This window comes from Lepeophtheirus salmonis, chromosome 5 (assembly GCF_016086655.4).
Source record: "Lepeophtheirus salmonis chromosome 5, UVic_Lsal_1.4, whole genome shotgun sequence".
Lineage (NCBI taxonomy): Eukaryota > Metazoa > Arthropoda > Copepoda > Siphonostomatoida > Caligidae > Lepeophtheirus > Lepeophtheirus salmonis.
The window spans coordinates 35,926,281-35,934,897 of NC_052135.2; positions in this window are offsets into that span (position 1 = coordinate 35,926,281).

Consider the following 8,617-nt stretch of genomic DNA (forward strand, 5'->3'; position numbering starts at 1 on the left):
TCAAAGTTTTGTCGATTTCGAAAAGGCCTTAGATACTGTCTCACACAAGTTCATTGTTGAACTGCTATATAAATACGGACGGCTGAATAGGTTTGTAAACATGGTGTCGGCCATCCTTAGGAACTCATCATCGATCATTGACTTTCCCGGTGCTCATTCTAAGTTTTGTATAAAGCGTGTAGCTGTACAAGGAGATTTGACGTCACCAATTCTCTTTCTAATTGCATTGAATGGATTGAACGAGATTGTCATCTACAACTCCAGCCTTGAAGGTCTGCAAATAAAGAAATAGCCACTGAAGGCCTTATTATATGCGGGCAAAATTACATTATTTTTAATGGGAACACAAGAAAAAACTGGCATATTCCAACTCTCAAGCCATTGAAGTCATTCAGGATTTCCCAAAAAATTGGGGTATCTCCATCAACATCGAGAACACTAGGATCTTATCCAACTGTGACGATTATCTCATGACATATGAGGGTCTTCCCCAGTTATATTTTATTAAGTTTTTTCACTTCTAAGTGTTGAAGTTTCAAGGTGCTGTACCGATGCTGATAGACTAAATGAATTAAAAATTTCATCTACTCTACAGAAAAGTGTCAGATTTTTCAGTATCACCCCACTCACTAGATATGAAAAATTGAAGGTCTGGAATATCAATATCCTCCCAAAAACATTTCATCTGCTGAGATACGTGTCTTTTTCAAAGATCATATGTGAGAGTATATTAAAATTAAGGGAATATTTAGTACGTGGGCATGCCAGAGCATACGTTTCATAGTTGATATGATATCAACTGGAACTGGAAGAAAAATCAAGAAAAATGACGAGTTTTAGGCCTCCTTGGTGTAGATATTTTTTTTAATACAGCTCCGATGGGATTCATAGCAACGGGGGACGCATATTGTCTTCGTGGAGATGAGGCATTGGAAGGTTTATCAAACACTTACAAAGTCGTATATGACATTCTTACTGTATCACACAATTTCGAAAACCATATTAAGGATGTCTGTGGAATCTTACAAGATTTAGAGAAAACAAAATAACATTAAATCCATCTAAATTCGTATTTGCACAACCTAAATTAAAATATTGCGGTTATATTTTATCCAAGAAGAGTATTCAAGCGGATTCAAGTAAATTGAATGCTATTAAAGATTTTGCAGGGCTATCATTTAAAAAGAGATGAAGAATGTTTTTGTGATTAGTGAAACAATTGGGACAGTTCTCAACAAGAATAAGTAAAGTTGTAGGTCCACTGAGAGAGCTTTTATCGTCAAAATTAGTGTTTGTGTGGACCAAAAATCATTCTTTATCAATGAAGGAGATTAAAGAAGTTTTAACTTCACCACCAACATTAACACCGTTCAATCCAAGATTAGATACCAAAATTGAATAATAAATTTAATAATTACACCATAGATAAGAATTGTATAAAAGATTCAGTCCAACCATTTTCCAAGATATTAAATGATTTAAGTACTGAAAATGGTCTAGTTTTATATGGTAATAGTGTTGTAATTCCAAAAGAGGGACAAGGTCAAGTTTTTCAGGGATTGCACAGTTCACATCAAGGTATCAAGAAGACAAAAAGAAGAGCTAGGCAGACGACTTATTGGTCTAGAATTAACTCAGATATTGAAGAAATTATAAGAACATCTAGAAAATCTATAGTAAGATTACCTAGTTTACCAGAAGAAACGATGATGAGGGACCCGATACCAATGAGTCCATTTAGGAGCACGTCTGCAGATTTGTTTGAGTATGGAGGTAACCATTACTTGGTATATGAAGATCGTCTTTCAGGATATTCATATGAAGAGGAATTCAAAAGTGTTCTATCTTCGGGAGAAGTAATAGTGATATTAAGGTAAATATTTTCTGAAACCGGGATTCCAGTGAAAATAAGAACAAATCAAGGCCCTCAGTTTAGTTCCAGGGAGTTTTATTTTTGAAGATGTGGAGAGTAACATGGGGACCTTTTTCACCCCATTTTCTGAAAAGTAATGGACATGCTGAGAGTTTGGTGAAATGAATGAAGAATCTATTAGGGAAGGCAGGAGGTAAATGTAGTTCTGATGAATTCTTACATGGAATTATTGGGGTTTGAAACACTCCAATGGCAGATGCAAGATCACCAAATCAGATCTTATTTGGTTATCAAGTAAGATTGTGTTTACCTATTCATTGGAAGAGCTATGGTCCAAGATCCGAAAAAGAAAAAAAAGACTGTTTCTGGATAATGGAGCAGCTAAGGGAGAAGGAGAAAATCCGTTATAATAGCAATAAAGGGATTCACCGGAGTTGAAAAAAGGAATGGAGGTGATAGCGCAAAATTAAAAGAATAATCGATGGTCGGATTATTGGAAAGGAAAAAAATAGAAAATACCCAGATCGACTAAAGACAGGAAGAATTATATGGCGAAATAGATGTTTCTTGAGGCGGAAGAAAGGGGAAGAAATGGAATGTGTGGAAGACAATGGGGATACACATGAACTCCGAGTCAGAAGGTCGAAAAGAATTCGAGTAAGATCGAACTTGGGAGGGAGATGATATGATATAAGTATCAACGTGTAAGTAGGAAGTATGTGTAAATATCTATAAATACATGAAATAAAGAGTAAGTATGTTTTAAGTGTTTGAAGTGTATTGTTGGATATTAATTAAAACGTAACAATAGTCGAGGATTAATGCACCTATGACTAGCTGGGGTCATTGTTCTACAAACATAAAAGGTATCTGGAAGGCACTGAATCTTTCGTGGTTAAAATGACTCAGAAGCTCTGGTTATTTTTGGGCAATTAAAATCAAGACAAAATTCTACCAATGGATTGGTTTTCAATTTGCTGAACAGATGTATGGGTCCATCTGAAATGTTTGGAGTTGTGAAAACATCGGGTCATTATTGGAGGAAGATGCACTAAGTATTGGGAATGCCCTCCTTTACTAGGGTCAAACCAAGTCAATTTATATAGTCACCTTGGGTCAAACAAACCACTTAACTATAATCCTTGACTGAACAGTAAGAGTGAATTACATAGATGTACAGGTATTATTTCTGCAGGGCAATATATATTAGACGGGAGCCCTCTGTTGAATAACTTATTTCTATCCCATAGAACATGGCAGATATTATCAGACGAGATTTCAACAGTAATTATCTCGGTCCTCCGATCCCTGTATTCATTGCATTAGAATTCGTTCCTAACAAAATAATAAAGCAAGCTTCGACTCTTAGTATTGGTCGTGAAGAGAAGCACCCTTCATTAATCGCAAGGTGAACGTTTGAACAGTTTTGTATTGTTTGCGATGGTATGGAACATGTGATCCAAATGCCATTTTGAAGAACCCATTCACTGATACACATGTCAAAAATGGCTGAGGTCCAAACTAGGGACGTTTTGTATTTTTACTAAAAAGTCCCAGGAATATTCAAAGGAGATACTTTGTTATTTTTTCCAACAATAATTGGCAACCTCTTTTCCTTTATTCTAACAATATTTAAAAACTACCCCGATCCTTTAAATGGTGGAGGAAGAAGTCTGGAGAAACGTTAATGTAATATTGAGTCCTCAGATTGACTCATAGTAACCTCCTTCTGGTATAGAGATAGGTAGAAATTGAGAAGCTAATCTTCGTAGTGCAGGGTATAATATACGATGTGAAACACAAGAACCAAGAACTCCCTTCTTGACTTTTTGATTACGTCTCTGAAGCGATATTGATCCTCGCTCCCTCTCAATCGAAGGGAAATACTAATAGTTACTACTATACAGGGTGCGGTTTTACAATTAAGAATTTTTTTAAACTGGGTTTTCTTGGGAACCCTTATTCGTACAGCTTTAAAAACCAGTTTATCAAATTCAGCAGACAATTTAGTATAAGGTGTGTTTACCAAGCGTTGAAAATGTACTTCAAGTATACCGTCGTGCAGCGATCATTGTCACCCTCCGTGCAGGCCGTGCGCCCAAAGAGATCATCGACTTTCTCAAGCTGTCCTCTGCCACCGTGTACAAAGTTGCAAAGGAGTTCAAGGAGTCTGGAGGAATGGGAACACCAGCAAGGAAGAAGGGATATCGATCTGCGTACAAAATTGGTTTCCAGATAATTTGGAGATGTTCTGGTCTAAAGAAATGCGGCCCCTTAGCTTCCCGGACTGCAATCCTTTGGACTATTTCGTGTGGAGCGTCTTGAAGAGGGAGTCCAACAAGCGTGCTCACAACAATTTGGCTTCTCTGAGAGCCTCCATTATTGAAGCTGTGAACAATATGAATAAATATCACCTGATCAAAGCGTGCAGCAGGTTCCACACCAGGTTGGAGGCCGTGGTTGAGGCTCTAGTTGAGGCTCAGGCTGGATTGAATGATTAGGTTCATGGAGGGTCCATACGTTTGTTTATAAATGGATTTGTAAATATCTCTACTAATATAAGAAATAAAAAGGTTTATGTCCTGGGCTCGAAAATTCTTAATTGTAAAATCACTCCCTGTACACAACATGAATAGGGAGTGTTTACTAACGTTTACTTGTGAGAGCTTGCTCAAGAACCTCAATTCTTGATCAGATTACTGATCTACCAGTTTTTCTTTTCCCTTTTCCCCTTGATTAATTTAATTATTTTCAAACTCTTACATTGACTTATTTATATTTTTATAATTATTATTTGGACATTGTATATTTTCTGTATTGGATTACAAACTTCTATGATTTTTGACTGATGTGATATGTGTAAATAAAAAAAAAGATTAAGTTGAATCCTGATAAATTTGTATTTGCTTAACCAAGAGTAAAATTTTGTAGGTATTACATATCTAAAGAAGGTACGGAAGTTTATCCCAATAAATTGAGAGTAACTCACTTTCTGAGTTAGTTCTTGATCTTGTTTTTTTTTTATTCTGCCATCTCATTTTCTTTTAAGGGTTCTCTTTCTCTACTTCTTCGACGTTCTGATTCTCGAGAAAGCCTCATTTTGATTTTTCTATCTTGTGTTGACTGTCAATTTCATTATATTCTATATTCAATCCCCCTTCAATCGGTGACTCGTGATCTTCTTCATCCTCTGTTGCAGCTCTCTCAAACACAAGGTACTTGACAGAAGAGTCATTATTAATATGGCATTGACCATAACGTTATTTACATAAAGTATTGCTTATTAGTTAATGATATAATATAATATAGTTGTTTACATAAAGATAAAAATCAGTCTTCATCATTATTGGATTGTTCTAAACATAACACAGAGTAGGGACCCAAAACATATTGTAGCTTGACTAAACTAAAAAAACAATGTGATTTGTATGGAATCAAGAAAAGACAACTCAAAAGCCATTTTTAATATGATTAATAATTATATATATACATTATTTTATATGATTTCCTTTATAAATTCAACAGATTGGAAGCTTTTGATGTTGTGATGATGGAGATGCCAACGATTACAACAGCCTATTCCTTACTGACACCAAAACAATGAAGATAGTAAACGTGTTACCTTTTTTGTTGTTGCTCCAACATTTTGACAGTTAGAAACATAGATAAAACTAACTTTTTCTTTTCAGCTGTCGTTTTTTTATACGGAAACCTTGTAGTTCAAAATAACTAGTATAAAATTGTAATCAAATACTACAATAAGTTTTTGGTCCACATTCAGTAGACCATGCTAATATAGCAATTAAGGGTCCAAGGATATATTGATTTAACTTTCAGATTATTTTAAGTAACTTGACAATAATTCAACAATGTTTGTCAGTATATTAAAACCATAATACAATTTCTACCTAAAATATCAAAAACAAGGGCTAAAAATTTCCTTGGGCACTATAAAGTTTTCCATAACAACATGATGACATGATCATTTTCGCGATGATTGGTCAACTTACTTTTTCAAGTTTTCTCTTCAAAGTCATGACTCTGCTATTAATTTCATTAGTTTTCCACTTGATGTATATTTCATTTGCTTGATATTGTCAACAATAAAATTCACTTTTTTTAATTGTTTCTTTGGATATATAGTCATTGGCATTTGTTAAAAAGATACTCATTTTTAAAAGTATACTTCTTATAATAGTTTATGTGGTAGTATCACTGATGTACTTAACTATTTACCTATATCCATAAAATGTAATGCAATGTTTTTTTCATTAGTTTCTATACTTTTCTATATTATTTAATACACAGTCAGAAACTACTTTGTTTTAGATACTATTCTTTGACTTTATCTCCTCATTCATATAAATACTTTTACATCAGGTCACAATGTAAGTAGGAATGTATGTAATAAACAGAGGCAGTTCGTGGGTGGAACTAGTAAACTGTAGCACCCCAAAATAATTCAATTTGGAAAATTTGAAATATAGAACAAATTAAGCTAAATAAATGACAAATCGTCGACAAAGATTTAATAGTATCTCCCTATTGTCATGACAATTTTAGGCAATATTATGTAAGGGTATTGTTGCATGGAAAAAGGAATGTGATTACAATGGACTATCAGAGTCTTAACAAAAGCCTAATAAATAGAAGGACATATTTAAAAGAATAAAATATAACTTGACAAAAAAAATCAATTAGGAAATTGTAATATAAACATCTTTAGTGAGTATCCTTTATTAACATGGTTACTGAACTGGGTAAAAAAAAGTTCATATGGAATAAAATAAAAAAGTCAACAAAATCAAAAGGAAAAACGTAAACACAAGTTTTAAATAAAGAAATTTAATTTAATTCACTAAACCTCGATTAAAAATATATTAAATATACGAATGTATCCCAAATAAGGCTCTATCAAAATAAATAAATAAATGCAAATCATTAGATGTAATTTTTAAGAAGTATACTGAAAAGTAATTGCGAGGAAATCGAAATTGAAAGGAATAACAAGCATTTTAATCAATCTCAGGATGTAAACATATTATTCTAGTTTACAAACAAAGCTAGGGAAAGTTAAATATTGACATGCTCTAGGCTTAACTTAAAAAAAACATACATTCCAAAAATTAGATTAAATATTTTTTTTCTAAGAAAATTAATAAATAGGAACAAAAATTATTAATTAAGAACAGCCTGTTATTTATTTTGGAAAGTGGTATAAGTCATATTTTAAATCAGTTTTCCCCAGATATACTTTCATATATCTGTAATTCTTTAACTTATATTATATTGATTTGACAATATATATATATATATACTGATACATTTCAGGAGTAATGCCAATAATTTGTATACATCCAGCTCCTTTATGGCTTCGAATTAATTCACTTTAGTATTTTTATATAATATACCATGTGTCAATATTATTAATAACATCTACAGAAATTATATTAATGAGCCACCACTGGAATTGCCACATTTTCTTGCATGTTTCAGTAGTAACATTAATACTTTTGATACTTTTTTGATTAAAAGCTCTTTAAAATTTGGTGCTGAAAGAAATTTACTTGCACTTACAGGAGTGCCCGAGTAACTATGTTTGATAAAAAAGTTTAGTTCATAAATTTGATATTTAATTTAAAAAAAAAAAATATTAAATGCTGAATTTATAAATATCAGTTCCTATATTTGTTTCTTATAGTATTATTTTAAATGCATCAGTACCACTATTGTAAAGGTACTTAGATTAAGTATGCAATTAATATGAAATAAATTAAAGTTTCCTTTGTCTTGTATATATGAAAATTAATTCTACAGATTGAGAGGAATCAAAATACAAAAGTCAATATTAAGTTTTTAACCGTTATTTTATTTTTTAAAAGATACGTTGAAAAAATATTTTTTTCTTTTAGAAAAAATTTAAGATTTCACAAAATATATTAGATATTGTGGTGTCCTTGTTGGCTACATTATTGAGTTTCTAGGACAATAAAACTTCTTCAAAATAAAGAAATCCAATTTCTGTTTTTGACATATCCCAGTGTCTGAACTTGAACTCCAATATTCTTTTTTTTTCTCTTTTCTTTCTTCCTTGTCATTAAATGTTATTACTTTTTCCCCTCTTTGCTTAAGTTATTTCATGGATTGATTTATAGTAAATAGAAAAGGAAATTGATCATGGTTAATTTATTTCTTATGTACATAACACATACAGATAGATTTGCTTTTTGTAGCTATAAGACAAACCCAAGGAAGGGCAAGCAACAAAAATGAAGGTGATTCTTTAGACTTCAAAAATCTTTCTTGTTTATATATATTATATTTTTACTGACCTAAATTGACAGTATACCTATATTTTTTATGAAAATAATTTGAAACAAGTCCACATACGAGTATATATCGAAGAATAAAGATATTACCATTGTAAATAGGTGTATTAATTCTTAAGCCAATAATCCAACAACATGTATGATAGTAATAAATACATATATTTTTATACTTTTCATTAAATGAATCGATTTTCAATTTATATTAATCAATAAATACCTCTATGGTATCAAAGTTGTGTTTAGAGTTGTAAATCATATGTATTTTTGCAACCAAACGACAGCTGATAAATTTGATAGTATGTTTCTCATGTCTCTAAGTATAAAAATGTCGGAGAAACAATAAAGGACTACAAGCAACGTATGTACAGTCTCCTCCTCCCCGTATCAGTGCTAAGAAAGGCGTATATACCCTTGA